This window comes from Macaca thibetana, chromosome 1 (assembly GCF_024542745.1).
Source record: "Macaca thibetana thibetana isolate TM-01 chromosome 1, ASM2454274v1, whole genome shotgun sequence".
Lineage (NCBI taxonomy): Eukaryota > Metazoa > Chordata > Mammalia > Primates > Cercopithecidae > Macaca > Macaca thibetana.
Window position 1 is genome coordinate 144,125,045 of NC_065578.1, and position 18,204 is coordinate 144,143,248.

An 18,204-nucleotide genomic window follows, 5' to 3' on the forward strand; every position below is an offset into this window, starting at 1 on the left:
ATGTATTACATAATAAAAAGTTTATATAAAAGTGAAAATAAATTATAACAGGATCTCACTATCTGGAATAAATTGATTTTTAAAAATAAAAATTTAAATACATGTATATATAATCTGTTAGGAGTTATATATACATATCATTTTGGGAATTTCAGGGGATATGAAATCCAACAGTAATATTACTTTTATTGAGCACAATACTAGAACTTTGCAGGCATTATCTTACATATCAAAAAAACCTGCAATGCAAATGCTCTTATGCTAAATAAACTGAAGTTAATTTTTTTATTCTAATTTCAAAATTAGTGGGAATATACTCACTTCTAGTTTCCTTTATCATACACCATTTCCAATTTTGGTTTCTTTCATCCTTTTCTTTCTCCATATAGTAATCATCTTACAGATTACATTATGCATCTGAGAAATATGTAAAGCCTTTATAGTTTCTAAGATCAACAGTAATATAATTCAACTCAATTAGAATTATTGTTCACTACAAATAAAGCGTGCTTCCCTTCTTTAAAAAAAAAGAATTAATTTTCTTTCTCTTATGCTATCCAGTTATATATATCATATATATAATACACCTTGTCATCAGTGGTTTGCAATAATGCCTTTCTTGATTGCATAAGTGGATCAATGTATTGTTTTTTCTGTTACAATGGTCTGTGTATTTATGTACTGATACTGCACTATTTTAACCATAAAGGCTTTGTGATATGCTTTAATATCTGGTTAAGTTATTCTTCATTTCTCGCTTTTATTTTTCTGGGATTTCCTAGCTATTCTTGCTTTTTTATTCGCTCTAATGAACTTCATAGTTTATTTGTCTAGCCCCAAAGGGGAAAAATAAGCCCAGTGGTATGTTTAAGATTGTGTTAACAGCAATTTGCTGTATATTTCAAACTAGCAAGAAGAGATTTGTAGTGTTCCCAAAACTAAAGTAAATATTTGAGACAACAGTGTCCCAATTACCATAATTTGATAATTACACATCCTATATAAGTATAAAAATATCATGTGTACCCCCAAAATATTCACACCTAATATATATGAATACAAAAAAACTACCAGTCATGGGAAAAGGCACAAAATTACAACATTTAATGAAGATAAACATCAATAAATCAAACTGATAGAGAAAAAATATTTCATTAAATTTGTAAATTAGGAAGACCACCCTGACCAATATGGAGAAATGCCACCTCTACTAAAAATACAAAATTAGCTGGGCGTGGTGGCGCATGCCTGTAATCCCAGCTACTCAGAAGCCTGAGGCAGGAGAATCACTTGAACCGGGGAGGTGGAGGTTGCGGTGAGCCAAGATCGTGCCATTGCACTCCAGCCTGGGTGACAAGAGCGAATGGAGCATTACTTCCATTATATCTTCTTTAATGGTTTTAATATATTGAAGACTATTAATTTTTATAATTTCATAACTCCTTATTTTACTATATTATTTTGCTTATGTTAGTATTGAATTCATACTTTCAGGTTTTTGTATATATGCTATCATATTATCTGCAAGTAGAGATAATTTTACCTTTTTCTAACTTTTTGCCTTTACTTTCTTTTGGCTATTTGCATTGGCTATTACATCTATACAATATTAAATAAAAGGAAAAATAAAGAACATCCTTATTTTCTTTGACATTATTGGAAAAAAATCCAATGTCTGTCTATTAAGGAAGATGTTGGTCTTGTGGTTGAAAAATACATAAATACATACATTTACATAAGACACACTGAATGGCACAAAGTAGGCTTGAAGAAATAGAAAGGTTAAATATATTCTTGCATGGTAATACTCAACATCATAAAGACAAAAATTCTTCCTAAATTAATTTACAAATTTAACAAAATTTTTTTTCTGGATCCATTTGATATATTGATGTGTATCCTCATTAAATTGTTGTAGTTTTGTACCTTTTTCCATGACTGGTAATTTTCTTTGTTATTGATATATATTAGTTGTGCATATATCTACATATGTGCATACATACATAATATATGTATACACACAAATTGACTCAGCATGTTAAAAAAATGATATATAATCGAACTATATGCCCTTTTAACATTAATGAATATTCATGTTAAACTCATTTTACAATGAAATGTAAAATATATATTGCATTAATATATATGATTGAATTTTTTTAACATGAATGTGTATTGAATTTTTGTTAAATGTCTGTTCACATTTACGAATATATCATATGATCTTTATCCTTGTCTCTGCTAATAAAATTGATTGCATTAATGAATTTCCTTAGTTAATATCACCGTTGCTTTCCTGGAGTGAACCCTTCTTAAATAGAATGTGGGATTCTTGATGTGCTGCTAGTTGTTTGCTGATATTTCATTTAAGATTTTCAAATTGATATTCACATGTGAGACTGGTTTGTAGTTTTCTCTTCCTCAAGGAATGTGTCTGTCACCTTTACTAAGCTGGAAGCTCTTGAGGGTATGTTCAACAGCAATTTTCTTATACAGGCTGAGTGTCCAACAATTCTATTCATTTCTAACACCAACTACCTGGAGTCAGCACAGACTCCACAAGTTAAGGGGCTCAGTCCACCATAAGACTGTCCTCACTTCAAATACTAGCAGCAAGTCCAGCATCTTTAGGTTACTTGTCATTCTGACCATATTCAAGGGATCCCATGACCCACCTTCGCTTTTGATGATTTTCTAGAATCACTCACAGAACTTACAGAAGTCACTGAAAGCACTGTATCGTATAACTAAATGGAAGATACAGATGGGGCAAGATATTTGTTGAGGAAGTAAAGGGGATACACAGCTTCCATGTCTTCTGTAGGCATACCACCTTCCTAGAGCATCATTATTTTTACCAACCCAGAAGTTTCCTGAACTTAGTTGTTTCAGAGTTTTATCTGGATGTTTGTTACATAGGCATGATTGGCTAAATCACTGGCCATGGGATTTGAAATCAATCACCAGCCCCCTTCTCTTTCCCGGAGGCCAGAAAGTGGTGCTAAAAGTTTCAACTCTATATTCAAGTGCTTGGCATTATTTCTGGAGTGGCCAGTTTCTCCCTGGAAACTGTCAAAGACCCCACTGCGAGTCACCTTGTTAGCCTAAGCTCAGGTATGTTACAAACAGGCTCACTATGAATAACAGAAGACACTTTTATCACCCAGAAAATTCCAAGTGGTTTAGAAGCTCTGTGCCAAGAACTAGAAACAAAGACCAAATATATATTTTTTATTGTACCACAGAGATCATACTGTGTATTTTTTTTAGTGGCTAGCCAATATAGTGACTAACACCAGTAGTGGGTGCAAATAATTATGTATTAAATGAGTGAATATAAGAGTGAATGAGCTATATTAGTTTCAACTAAGCTGTGGTTTATTTCAGGGAGGAAATTTGAACTTGCTCTATGTACATGATATTTGGGAATGTTAATTTGTTGAATGTCCTTTAAGAGTTTCCCAAAGAACAGGTTACTGAAATCCCAGGACTTTCAATCCTGATTTAAGAATCACCAAAGGCTTTTCATCAAAGTTTTCATTGTAACTTATCAAGTCTACAGGTATTTGAAAGCATGAACCTTGCACTGATTCAAGTAAGAAGACATTCGGGAGAGGTCCAAACATCAGATTTTCTTACACAGGTACAGATTAAGAGGGTTTTTAATTTCTATTTTATTTTATTATTTTTATTATTTTAGAGATAGGGGCATCAATATGTTGCCCAGGTTGGACTCCAACTCCTAGGCTCCAACAATCCTCCTGACTCAGCCTCCTCTATAACAGACTTGTCACTGCACCCAGTGGACATTTTAAGTGTTTTTAATTGTATTTTCTTTAAAGATTTTAAATTCTAGATTCTAACTCTTTCTCTCCCTCTCTATGTGTATGCATATGTATATAATCTCCCATGTATATCAATGTGAAAAGTTCTAGTTTTTAGATCAGTTTGAGAATAGAAACCAATTCAATTTGACAGCCTTACCTGATACTCAGTTATTCCTCCACATTTTTAATCATCTGGATTTTGTAATTCTGTTGTGTTTTGCAGGAAAAGCAACTGTGTTATGTGAGAGATAAAACTTCCCGTTTTCTCATGTTTTATTTTTTCAAGTTTGTCAGAATTTTTCCATCTGGATAAGTAATGCAGAGGGATTTTTTTCTTCCATTGCTATCATCTCTTACGTGAATTATTAATATATGTTTTTCTTTATAATCCATTATCTTAAAAAAAAAAGAGTCATGGCTGAGCAAGATCCAGCTGCACTTGGGCTCATCAAATGTCCATAAGTATTTTTCAAAGTTTTAGCATATTCCCAAACATGTTTCCATGAACATTTTCCCTTTATTTACAATCTCTTGTGTGTTTAAGGGAAATGTAAGCCTTATGTTTCTATTTCATTTATACTTAACTCATCAAAATGTTTTGTAAAGTAATTTAAATGTCCAAGAAGATTTTTACTGCTGATTTTCTAAGAAACAGAAAGTTCCATTTTGCCAACAAAACCAATGACTACAGTTTGGGCCAGAACTTGAAATCAACAAGGTTTGAGTAGGTTCTAAACTTGGCAAATGTTGCTCTAAATCACTTGTTAGGAAATCTTCATTTGATAACTACAAAAAGGGAGTTTCATGAGCAAACTGGTCATTACAAGCCTTACTGCTCAATTTCCTTTTGCTAGTATCTAGCTGTGGGCCAAACTATAGTTTTTCGGAAGTATAGAATTACATACAAACCATGTGGGCATATTATAGAATGCACCTATCAGCTAACATGGAATGAATAGTATTTAAATTCTAGTTTGTGTGGAAACATTAAGGAACTAAATTATTCCATGTCTTCATAGAGTTTTCCATGCTAATTCAATAAATGAATAAGATTGAGGCAACTTAGAGATGCTTCACTTATTTAAAAGCTCAAAATACTTCTCAAGTCTTTTAGCAGATTTTACATAGGCAATCAATACAGCAACTCATATTAGTCTTGACTAGTCATTAAAGCAAGCTAAGACTGATTTTGCAGCAATATTAACAGGTCAAATGAGTATATTGGAGGGTAAAGGAGAAACACTTCCTGAACTGTTTGAAAATAAAAAAACTGCCTTTTATGAAGCATAATTGATTTATCTTTCAGTTTATTCAAATCAGTAAAATAAATTTTGATTCATTAAACAAGGTTCTTAAGCAAATAGAGAAGAAATTTATTCTTTCATAAATTTGGGGGTTCAGGTTGGTGGTAACACTGGGAGTTACAGCATCAGTTTAAAAAGTTGTACATACTTGATTTCAAATACTGGTTCAGCCATTTAACTACTCTGAGCTAATTTTCCCATCTTTAAATAGGAAAAAAAAATCCTTTTCTGGGTTTCTGTGTAAAGGCAGGTGTTTTAGAAATGCAAGTTCTCATAGCATGACAGCTCATAGTATCTGGTGGTATTCAAGCCTGGTCAAGATCACTACCTGAAGGAGATATTGTAAAGATGGTTTTAGCATCATCTGGGTATCATACTTGATTTCAAGGCATTTTCCAACACCAGTCTATTCCTTTCTGACTCCTTCACCCAGGGATGTGTCTATAATTTTTTTTTTTAAGTGTGGTCTAGACTCACATAGCATCATTCTGACATATGATCTGTAATCTGACAACCCAGTAAACAGCTACTAAAATTCATTTGAGAAACTGCATTTGCCATTTTGACAGAGAAGTTAACACTTCAAGTAAGGGAGTCCTTATTTTAATAAGACCTGAAACTAATCCAGAAGGAGGCTTAGGGAAGTGTATTAGTCTCAAAAAGCCACATATTGAGTACCCCAGTGCTGGTTGGAGAAGAGTATAGCTCATGGGAACTTTTGGATTGTCTGTTTTTGTCTAGGATTTTTAAAAGCATTAGTTCATTATAAAACAAAACAAACAAAAACAACTTTTCTTTATAAAACTATAGAAATAGAATAGATTCTAAAAGGAACCAATAAGAGGCTATCCACTGGGCACACATGCCTCTCCCTTGCTTCACATTCCCAGGATAACCTTGACAAGTCAGTCACAGCTGTTTTCACCATTGAACTCTTGCTGAGCCTCAACGTTATTTACAATGTCTCATTCCATAAAGTTATTATGGCACTAAAAAGTGCACTTTTGTTTTTAATCTAGGCCATTCTTTTATTCAAGAACTATTCTTAGACACACCATTATCAACTTCATCCCTAACATTATTAGAAAAACAAATTGGGATCTTTCTTTATTATAAAAATTTTCAAAGGAGAAATTCTACAAAGAAATTCATATTTGGAAGTTGACATAGTTTACTCTAATTGGCCACCATAACTAGTAAATAGCATGAAGGTACTAGCAAGATGAAAGAAATCCTGGAACTGTCTTGACAAATATGAACTTACTAATGGAAATATATACTTTCTTATTTGTATGAAAATGAGAATTTCTTGTTTTATATTTGTTGCATGAGAAACAACTCTTCGTGACACTGATGAATTGTGTTGGTTGTTTCTGAGAGGTGGCTAAAATAAGTTTGATGAAAAAGGCCATTGCAACATGGAAAACAGGAAAAAACCACAAAGGAAAGAAAAAAAAAAGAATAGTTTTAACTACCTGAAAATCCAAAACTCACTACCTAAAAAAAAGATCAAAATCAAGGGTTTAAAGACAAAAAGCACTAAAAATATTTTGTAGTATTTAATTGGAAAATAGAAATATGCTTGCTTAATAAATCTCACTGAACAATCAATAAAACAACACTACAACAGAAAAATGAGCAAGAAACATGAATGACTGCACAATTCACAAAAAAATACGTGATAGAAATATACTCTGAAGTGATTTAACATGTCTAGATTCTTTAATAATAAAGTAATTTCTAATTGAATGATCAGTACAATACATTTTTCACATATCCAATCAATCAAACACGTTGACATATGATTATCACCAGCATTGTTAAATGTGGTAAACCAGAGACTGTACAGCTTACTGGAGGGAAGGAGAACTTACTTTTGAAAGTCACTTGAGTAATATGTGTCAAGGAGCTTTAAAAGTTTAATCCTTTTAATTCAGTATTTCAAAATATAATAAGTCTCCTTATAATCAGAGATAATAATCAGTGGAGGTTCACAAAAATACTATTTATAGAAGTGAAAAAATGAAATCTAAAATGTCCAATAAGGGAAATTTTCAAGACAGAACACCCATGTAATAGGATATTATAGACCTATTTAAAGTGATGTTCTCAACATTTTTTAGTTACAGAGACAATGACGGTGATATGTGTTCAACTGGAAAAAATCAGATTAAAAAGCTTTACTGTAGCTGACATCTGCTGATTGTTTATTACATGACAGATATTTATCTTATTCATTCTGTAAAATATCCTCATGTGATATTTGCTATTTTTACTACCAGTTTACAGGTGAGGAAACAGAAGCTCAGAGAGGTTAAGTGACTGGCCCAAAGACACACATGTAAAAAGAGACATAATCAGAATTTTTACCCATGCAGTCCAACTGTAGAACCTGAGTGCTTTTCAACTCACAGTCTTGCCTCAATTTTCTAATCATTAACAAAATTGTATGTATACGTTTAATACAAAAGTATGGGCCGGGCATGGTGGCTCACACCTGTAATCCCAGCACTTTGGGAGGCAGAGGCAGGCGGATCACCTGAGGTCAGGAGTTCGAGACCAGCCTGACCGACATGGAGAAACTCCGTCTCTACTAAAAACTCAAAATTAGCTGGGAACAGTGGCGCATGCCTGTAATCCCAGCTACTTAGGAGGCTGAAGTGGGAGAATCGCTTGAACCGGGAGGCGGAGGTTGTGGTGAGCCAAGATCGTGCCATTGCACTGCAGCCTGGGCAAACAAGAGCAAAACTCCATCAAAAAAAAAAAAAAAAAAAAGTATGTAAATATAGAAAAAAGAGTGAAAGAAAACACAGTATACTTACTATTAATAGTGTATACCTCTCTGCAGCAAAGCTTTTTACTTCTTCATACATATTTTATATTTTTCAAAATTCTCACAAAAATAGGTATTAACTTTATATTCAAAGACACAACATTAAATATAAAGAGAAAATTATAATTCCATCCTAACATATTTAGACATTTGTGTAATTGTGAATGTCACATGCTCATTCTTATTCTTTAATCTTAGAGTGGAGAAGGAGCAGTTTTTCCATTTCCCTGGAAAGAATTGAGTGAAGTTGACAGCAGGATTGCAGAAGTGGGAGCACCCAAGGTGAGGGAAGCATGGTTGGCAATTTCTGCTATCTGTTTGTCATTAGGATTTGTTTTTCTTTCCCTCTAAGACCTAAATGTCTTTTAATTATTGGTTAGCTGATTCTGTAACTGAAAAGTTGAGTAGCAGATTAAATACAGCCTGCTGTTACTGTAATAAGGAATGATTAGGATCTAGAACAATTTTCTCTCTTGCATGGAAAAAAAAAAAGCACCAATTAGTATTAATGAATCACTGCTTGCATAAGGCAGCCAGGTTTCTAGTTTCCCCAACATATGAGAATGACTTAATTTTGCCCAAGAGATTTTGTTTTCTTCTTCTTATTATTATTGCAGTTGCACTGTTTTTAAATGAAATCTTTGTATATAACGACTATCTAAAGTTTTTAGATATACTGTTTTAGAAATAATGATTAAGAGTATATTTAAATTTCCTACATTAAATATAAATGTACTGAGGCTGAAAACAAGAGCTTATTTTTGGTTACACATCTGAATTAAACCTGTGTACTCTTATTTTGGTAGCTTAGTCAAGGATTGATTTCATTGTCTTAGTGGAAGGAGAAAGGAGGATACTGTTTGTCAGGGACTGTTGAAATAGTCACGCTGTTCATTTGTGGTGTGTGATATAAATGTAAACCTTTTGGAAGGTAATTTGGCATATTTGTCCGAAAGCCTGACAAATGTTTGTACTGTTTGATAAAATACAAGCATTTCTAGGAATATATAACTAAGAAATAATTATAGGCACATGAAAGATTCATAGTTACAATGTGTAAAATTGGAAACAGCCCAAAATGATCAACTAGGGATTCCTGTTACAGAGGCAGAAACTTTCTTCTGTCTTGTTCACAGCAGTATCCCAAGTGTCAAAACCAGTGGCTGCCTGGTATGAACACATGCATGGAGGGTGCCAGCCCCACACCTGCCAGTGCTCTGCCCCCGTGCCACCACCACTGCTGGTACAAACACACCCATGGATGCCAGAAACCCCACATCCCACTCCCATGCCAGTTTGTCACCACCACCACTGCAAACACCCTGATGGAGGCCAGCACCAATGTGCCTGCCAGTGCCACACCTCAGTCAACAAGGGTACACCCTGCCATGCTGCTGCTGTTGGTGGTACTTGCAAATGATCACAGATCCCACTACCATCACCCAGTGATGCACTTTGGCTGGCACCACCCATCAGTGTTGTGACCAGTGGTCTGGGAACACCTCAGCCTCTACAGTACGGTAGCTCCCTAACCTCAAGGGGACAGAGAACAAAGCCAGGGGCCCAATACCAGCTCCCCAGAGTTAAAGCCTGCAGCCCAGGAATCCTGAGCTGGGGCTTGGCCCCCTAAACCATTCCATAAACAAACCCAGTCAACCAACTCACCTTATAACACAGTCAAACCCCCAACAACATAAAAGAGGTTAAAAGGGAAAAAAAAAAAAAAAAAAAAGAACCCATCCAAAGGACAACAACTTCAAAAAATAACATCAGCCCACAAAGATGAGAAAGAACCAGCACAAGAACTCTGGCAACTCAAAATGCCAGAATGTCTTCTTACCTTTAAATAACTGTACTGGTTTCCCAGCAATGGTTCTTAACCAGGCTAAAGGGACTGGAAGGACAGAAATAGAATTGGAAATATGAATAGGAATGAAGATCATCGAGATTCAGGAGAAAGTTGAAACCCAATCCAAGGATTCTAAGGAATAAAAATAAAATGATACAGGAGACGAAAGACAAAATTATCATTTTAAGAAAGAACCAACCTGATCTGATAGAGCTGAAAAACTTACTCCAAAGATTTCAGAATATAATCACAAGAATTAATAGCAGAATTGACCAAGCTGAGGCAAGAATCTGAGAGATCAAACACTGGGTCTCAAAAATAACTCACTGAGGCAAAAATGAAGAAAAAAAAGTAAAGAAAAAGGAAAAAAAAAATCTGAGGAACATGGGATTATCTAAAGAGACCAAATCTATGACTCATTAGTGTCTCTGAAAGAGGGAGAGAAAACAAGCAACTTGGAAAACATATTTAAGATATTATTAAGATATCATCCATGAAAATTTCCCCAATCTCACTAGAAAGGCTAACATTAAAATTCAGGAAATGCAGAGAACCCCTGAAAAACACTACACAAGAAGATCACCTCCAAGACACATAGTCATCAGATCCTCCAAGGTCAAAATGAAATAAAAAATATTAAAGGCAGCTAAACGGGGCAGGTCACCTACAAAGGTAACCCCAGCAGGCAAATGGCAGGTCTATTGGCAGAAACCCTATAAACCAGAAGAGATTGGGGGTCTATATTGTGCATTCTTAAATTATATCTTAAATAAAATAATTTCCAACAAATAATTTCATATGCATTGAAACTAAGCTTCATAAGTGAAGCAACAATATGATCCCTTTCAGACAAGCAAATGCTAAGGAAAGTTATTACCACTAGATCTGCTTTAAAAGATGTCCTGAAGGAAGAACTAAATGAAGTACTAAATATAGAAAGGAAAGACCATTACCAACCATTACAATAGCACACTTAAATACATAAACCAGTGAAACTGTATAGTAACCACACAAACAGGTCTACATAATAACCAGCTATTAATATTATTATTAATAATAATACAATGACAGAATCTAGTCTTCATATATCAATACAAACCTTGAATGGGCTAGCCCCAGTTAAAAGGCACAGTGTGGCAAGTTGGATAAAGAAGCAAAATCCAATGGTTTGTTGTCTTCAAGAGACCCATCTCACATGCAGTGGCATTCATAAGCTCAAAGAAAGAGATGGACAAAAATATACCAAGGAAATGGAAAACAGAAAAAGCTGGAACTGCTATTCTAATTTCAGACAAAACAAACTTTAAAACAATAAACATAAAAAGACAAAGAAGGCCGTTATATAATAATAAGGGGTCAATTCAACAAGAAGACCTAATATATATATATACACACACACATATATATATAATATTACAGAGAGATATATATGCTTTTCCAAAATTTCAGGCACTCCAGAGTAATGCATACCTTTGTGCTTCTCTTCTCTATTATAGCTTTATTTATAACATGATATTCAGGCAGGAGGAAATTGGCAGCCTAATTCCCTCATGGGCAGCAAAGTTGCCCTTATGCAAACACTTTCGTGACAGTAAAAATGCTAAATGTTTGTAGTTGTGAATCAGGAAAGGTGCAATGCGCTTCATTATTGCTAAGCAAGACCTTCATTGCCTCACCTTTGTCACCTTGTCTTCCCTGCTCTGCCCAATGCACTCTGGCTTCTGGCTTCCCCAAACATCACTCAGCTGCAGCTGATCTCATCCTGGTCTCAATCACCTCTAATTTTCAAGTCGGGAAAATGGCAATTTTAAATTATTAATCTTATTGGATCACTCTGAATAATTTGGTACCACTGACCACTTTCTCATTCATTATATTTACTTTTTTGAAAATTACAGAGAAGTATTCCCAAGTGGTCCAATACCAGTTCTTTTTCCATTGTAGATACTTACTCTGGGAAATCTCAAGCACTGAAATGTAACTCCCTTATATCTTTTCAAATCTCCACAGAATCCTAATATCTCTTCTTAGTTCAAGGCTCATAGTAATAAACACATACTGACAGTGTGATCCAAAAACCTTATAGACATTCAAATATCGTATTTTTAAATTGTGCTGGTTATCTTCTAGCAAATATGCACCTTTATCTTTATTTCTCTTAATAAATGTAAAAATAATCTAGCCATTCTTCCAAGCTAGAATGGTAGAGGCTTCCTTCTCTCCTCTGTTCCTTTTATCCACTGCCTTACTCTAACCCACCTGTATATCACAAGGATCACCATCTGGCCTCAAACCACATCAGCTTTCTACCACTACTCCTCTCATGAGAGTTTAAGATTCAGTCCCCCAGAACATCTCTCTGGCCCCTGAAAACAGCACATTTTGTAATGACACATGATGTCCTTAAATACATTATTTTTTTCTGCCTAAAATAACATTTGCTGACTTGTTCAACTGACGGAAACATACTTGTCTCTCCAGCGGTATGCCACATGTACCTCCTGCCTGATATCTTCCAAGATCTATACTTCAGGAAGAATTAAATATTCTTGCAATTGTGGTTTCACAAAATATTTTATGTAGTTATATTAATTTCCCTTCCATTGTATTTTCATTGCTCCTTTCATGATTTTATTTCCCATAGTTTCATGAAAACAGGAATTAAATCAACTTGAGAAGTTTTCCAAGAATATAAAATAAAACAAATAGATGAAAGTGATGAAAGAAAATATAAAAGATGTAGAGGACAGAAAATACACATCTAATATAAGGATTCTGGGCTTTTCTTCTGGACAAGAAATCAAAATAACAGGAAGAGAAGAAATAACATAATTACAGAAAATTTTGTGGAGCTGAAAAATGTTTACTTATGAAACTGGAAAACCTCAGCAAATTCTTGGCAATACTAATAAAAAAGAATTTGCATGTTATTTGGGTAAAAATATAAGACAGCAAGAAGAAACAAAAAACAGGCTGGATTTTCATTTTTCTGCCATAATTATACTTTTTCAAGGAGAAATGTTGAGATATAAGCATTTTTTTCACAAACTAGTTTTTCCTATGTGAAAGCAATAGAAAACTATCATCAGATAGGCAAGGGTTTTTTCACAAACTAGTTTTTCCTATGTGAAAGCAATAGAAAACTATCATCAGATAGGCAAGGGTTCAGAAAATATGTTATAAACATTTTGAAAAAAATGTCCTAAGATGTAGTTCACCTTAACTGTGCTATGAATGAAAATAAATGCTCAAAATAGGATGAGTAATGACAGCAGGTGGTCCATCTGAAGAAGCCGCTACAGGAACACCAGCTGCAGCAGGGGAGGTGTGGGCCAGGGCTGCATACTCAGTGGAGCTGGCAGGCCAGAGACAACTGAGTTGTTGGGGCGAGAACCCTGCCCTCCCAGCTGCAGCTGCAGCCACCCAGTCACAGCTGCAGACTGGGCATCTGTGTACTCCCAGGGACCCAGAAAGGCCCCCATCCCCTCAGGCTCAATAGTGCCTGCTTCCACTCTCTGGCCTCTCCCTGCTCTTGGCACCCACTCCAATTTTGGAGCAAAATTGAGGTCAGTCCAGGTGCTATCATGATCTGACCAGGTGTACCTGTGCTTAGGGCAGTGCTGACATGCCAGCCCCCTTCCACCTGGGACCCCTCTGGACTTTGGGCACTGATAAGCATGGGAGGAAGGCTGAGGGGGTGCTGAGGGCAGCTCAGCGTGGGCCTACAGGTGCCCCTCACCACAAACAGCCTGGGTGCCATGTGCATCATGGATGGCAGGTTGATGGCAACAGGAGGCAGGCAGGCTCCTGGGCAGAAAGGGGCAAGTCCCTAGTCAAACCCCACCTTCAAGCCAGGAATGACCTGAAGCCAAGTGGCCAGACTGCCAGTTTCATGGACTGGAGTGAGAGCTTATGGTGCTTTTTCCGGGCTGCCCATAGCTGCCCAGGAACCAATCAGCATGCATTTTCTCCCTTCTGAGCCTATAAAAACCCCAGACTTAGCCAGACTTGGACAGAGATCAGGACTACCAGCTGGGGGAAGGAGTTACCTACTTTGGGTTTCCTTGACTCATCAGGACCAACTGCCTGTGGAAAGGTGCTAGAAGCTACTGACTAGAGGTCTCCTGTCTGCTCAGAGCTGGACACTCTTTGGGACAACCTGCCTGTGGAAAGAAGCTACCCACTTCAGGTCTCCTGAGAGCTGTTCTGTTCCTCAATGAAGCTCCTCTCTGCCTTGCTCACCCTCCAGTTGTCTGCAGAACTTATTCTTCCTGGATGTGGGACAGGCTGCAGATGATAAGGAGAGAAGAGAAGAGCTGTAGCCCTTTAGGGATCCCAGACCTTAGGGGCTCTTCAGGTAAGGGTTTTGACACCCCCTTTGGGGCTTTGTGGTTCCTGGCATCTCCAAGTTTCCAGGCACTACTGCATTCCCCTCATCCAGATGTGGGTGCCCACAGCAGAAGCTGCATGCAGTACCTCTAGTCCAGCCACAGCCTTGAATGGAGCTGGCACCTGTGCTGGCACCTGGAACTGCCCACCCCATTGCAGTCACTAGTGTGCCTGGTTGTGTGTAGTGGCAGGACCTCCACTGCCTCACCCACACACCCCTCACCACTTTGTGCCTGCTTGCCCTTGGCAGGTGTGGGATCTGGGCCAGAAGCATGAGCCAACTGCAGCCTGCTGGGCTGAGTGGGCAGAAGGAGCCCAGCAGGTGTGAACAATACTCAGGCAGAAAGCACTGCCAGCCACAGAGGTTTCCAGTTGGCAAAGCAACACCCCAAGGATCCCATGACAGTAATATTATAAAAGGTGATAGATGAACCTACAAGACTATCGCCAGCTATGATGCACTGTTATCACAAAAGTTGTAACGATTTGTACCTCAGAGTCACAAATGTTTTAAATGACTACCAAAATGAATTTTAGGAAAGTATATAGCATGGTAATGGCTTTCATAGTGGTACCAGGATAAAAATTAAAACACAATTGTAAGTTTTTAAATTTATTATTGAAATAAACTGGTGATTTGGTGCGGTTATTCCCAATGTAACAGAAATGTCTCTGTTAAACTGTATCTCCAGATTTATGATTTCTACTAAATAATATTATTAAATAATATTACAACTATCTATTTTTTTAGTGCTGTAATAGAGACTGTTTTGCTCAGGAAATCCATGATAACCTTTTCTTAGTCACACAGCAAGACTGTAGTTTCCAGGTTCCTTGCTTTAGGTATTGCCACATGACTGGGTTCCAGAATAAAGAGAATATTCTGGAGCCTGTACTGGTATACAGCAGTTCCATGTCTGACCTATATAGAACATGCAGTCCTCACTTTCTTTACTCACCTACTGGCTGAATTGAGAGGAATCTAAGCATATAGAAGATGACAGAGCCTCAAGATGTAAAGAAACTTTGTCACTGAATGACTGTGTAGAACAGAGTCCCTCATTCGACTGTAAATTGTTGAAAGTTAAGCCACTGAAATTATGGAATTACTTATTAAAGTTTTTGTTTATTCTTATAAATACAAACACCTGAAAAAAATCAATAAAAGTAAGATACCAAGGTGTCATGGTTGTGGGGGGTTTTTTATGCTTTTCTTCTTTCCATTTGTTCTCTATATTCCATAGTTCCTTTTATTAGTAATTTAAGTGAAAAAGTCTAGAGTCTTGCATATGGTAATAAACTATATTTATTTTATATCATCTCAATTGTTCTATGCTTGAACTTCTTGTTATATGTGTTTCCCATTCTTTAGAGCTCTTACCACGGTGCTAAATATGTGGTAGGAGTTTAGTAATTGATGTTAATTTATCTTATAATTGTCTGTATGAAAGACTTACAATTTTTACAACTTGATACCAAAATATATCAAAACTTTGTTTCAGGGATGATAAAGTTTCAACTAACAAATGTTGAGTGCTCACTTTGGAAAAGTACAGTTGTGGCACTGGAGATATGATAGGGAACAAAACAATGTTCCTAATGTCAGAAAACTTAACATTCAATGAGGAGACAGAAAAAGGACAGACAAACAAACAGATAGCATAATTTCAGGGAGCAATAACATCTATAGGAAAGAAAAATAAAGCAAAGTCAGGGCGCAGAAGAATTCTGGGTGAGTGATGAGGACCATTTTATTTTAGGCAGAAGTGATGTCTGAGCAGAGACTGAAGAGTGATAAAGGAGTATGTCTTGTGAATTTTGGGAGAAGAATGTCTCAGGCAGATGGAGCAGCTGGTGTAAAGTTCTCCAGGCAGGAAGAAGCTAAAAATGCTCGTAGTAGAATAAGTTTGACCATAAGTTACGAAAAGAATGGGAGGAGATGATATCAGAGAGACAGTGACTCATGGGCCATATCAAGAAGTTTAGACTTTATACAAATACTAAGCAGTGTTAGAGTTTCTTTACACATAAAACCTCATTTGATTGTTACAACACACCTGAAAGTTTCAGGTTACAGTTTCAAATAAAAAGAAGGTAGGAGAATTTAAGTAACACACTCCAAAGAACAAAATAAATGAGAAACAGAATCTGGATTATATACCAAACCTGATTGGCTCCAAAGCCTGTTGTTCAAATAACTGCTAAGAAATACTGCCTCCAGAATTTGGCTAAGCCTTTTGATGTATATAAATGTATGTTATACAGTACCTCACATAGTCAAGATTGTGAGCAATCCCCTTCTAAATCTCTCTGGTACTCTAAACATTTATTCTTCCTTGAGGAAAGTCAAAAGTTCCTTCTAAAAAATACAAAAAATTAGCTGGGCGTGGTGGCGGGCGCCTGTAGTCCCAGCCACTCGGGAGGCTGAGGCAGGAGAATGGCGTGAACCCAGGAGGTGGAGCTTGTAGTGAGCCTAGATCGCGCCACTGCACTCCAGCCTGGAATACAGAGCGAGATTCCGCCTAAAAAAAAAAAAAAAAAAAAAAAAAAGTTTCTCCTCCACACAAGGTGGAAGGAATCTGCTGTGAATCAATGACACCCAATTTCTTTGCCTTTTTCACTGGGGCATACGGGGGTTTAGGGGTTTATTAGTCTGTTCTCACATTACTATACAGAAATGCCCGAGACTGGGTAATTTACAAAGACAAGAGTTTTAATTGGCTCATGGTTCTGCAGGCTGTACAGGAAGCATGGTGGCATCTGCTTCTGGGAAGGCCTCAGGGAGCTTTTACTCATGGTGGAAGGCAAAGTGGGAGCAGGCGTCTTACATGGCGGGAGCAGAAGGAAGAGAGAACAGGGAGGCGCCACACACTTTTAAACAGCCAGATCTTATGAGAACTCTATCACAAGACAGCACCAAATGAATGGGGTTAAACCATTCATAAAGGATCCACCCCTCACGATCCAATTACCTCCCACCAGGCCCCACCGCCAACATTGAAGATTACAATTCAACATGAGATTTGGGTGAGGACACAGATCCAAACAACATCAGGGAGTTTGTTACAAAACTTTAAAAGTTTACATTTTGCTTTTGTGCTACTTTTTAAAAACTAACTATATCCTGGGTTATATGACCTCCTTAGACCCAAGAACAACCTGGTGAATTCAGTGCCTACATTTGCGTTTATATTTAGGATGGTGATGGAATCCAAGTCAAGTTGTGCTACTATTTTGTTGGGTTAATGGAGGTTGGGGAGTGAGTGGCAGTCAGCACTCAAGTGATGAACACCAGCAAAATGAAGGCTAAGCAGTGTTTAGGTGGCCTTAGGAATGAATGTTTTTCAATACGTCAAGCTGAAAAAAGCTTGTGGAGAACAAAGCCGTCACAGGATACACACAGTCTTCCATGTCTGCCTAGTAGAAGGTGAACTTGGCCATCATTCTACAAGCAGCAATTCACTTTTAGCGAAACAACACCAGTTGCCATATTAAATAACTGTTTGTTTGAATTGCATTGGTCCTGAAGTTTTACCCATTTTGTAAATTGATTTTGGTTTTATAGTTGTAGAGAGCTGTAAAACATTAATAATTTATACCTACTTTATGTTACTAAATATTAAGAAGGCACTTGATAAAAAATTTAAATACAAATTGGGGTCTGCAGAAATGTTTTCTTTAAAAGAGATTCTCATATATATATATATTTTAATTTAAGAAATACTGTGCTAGGCGCAGTGGTTCATGCCTGTTGTCTCAGCACTTTGGGAGGCCGAGGCAGGTGGATCACCTGAGGTCAGGAGTTCAAGACCAGCCTGACCAACATGGAGAAACCCTGTCTCTACTAAAAATACAAAATTAGCTAGGTGTGTTGGCACATGCCTGTAATCACAGCTACTCGGGAGGCTGAGGCAGGAGAATCGCTTGAACCCCCGAGGCAGATGTTGCGGTGAGCCAAGATCGCACCATTGCACTCCAGCCTGGGCAACAAGAGTGAAACTC

The 18,204-nt window shown here is 36.9% G+C and overlaps 1 long non-coding RNA gene across 1 annotated transcript; it reads left to right on the forward strand.

Moving 5' to 3' along the window:
• Positions 1–2,166: 2,166 nt before the first annotated feature.
• LOC126948461 (uncharacterized) lies at positions 2,167–17,833 on the forward strand. Its single transcript, XR_007723464.1, has 4 exons — positions 2,167–3,643; positions 8,163–8,246; positions 13,890–14,170; positions 14,453–17,833. It is a non-coding gene; the product is annotated as an uncharacterized LOC126948461 (long non-coding RNA).
• Positions 17,834–18,204: the final 371 nt, after the last annotated feature.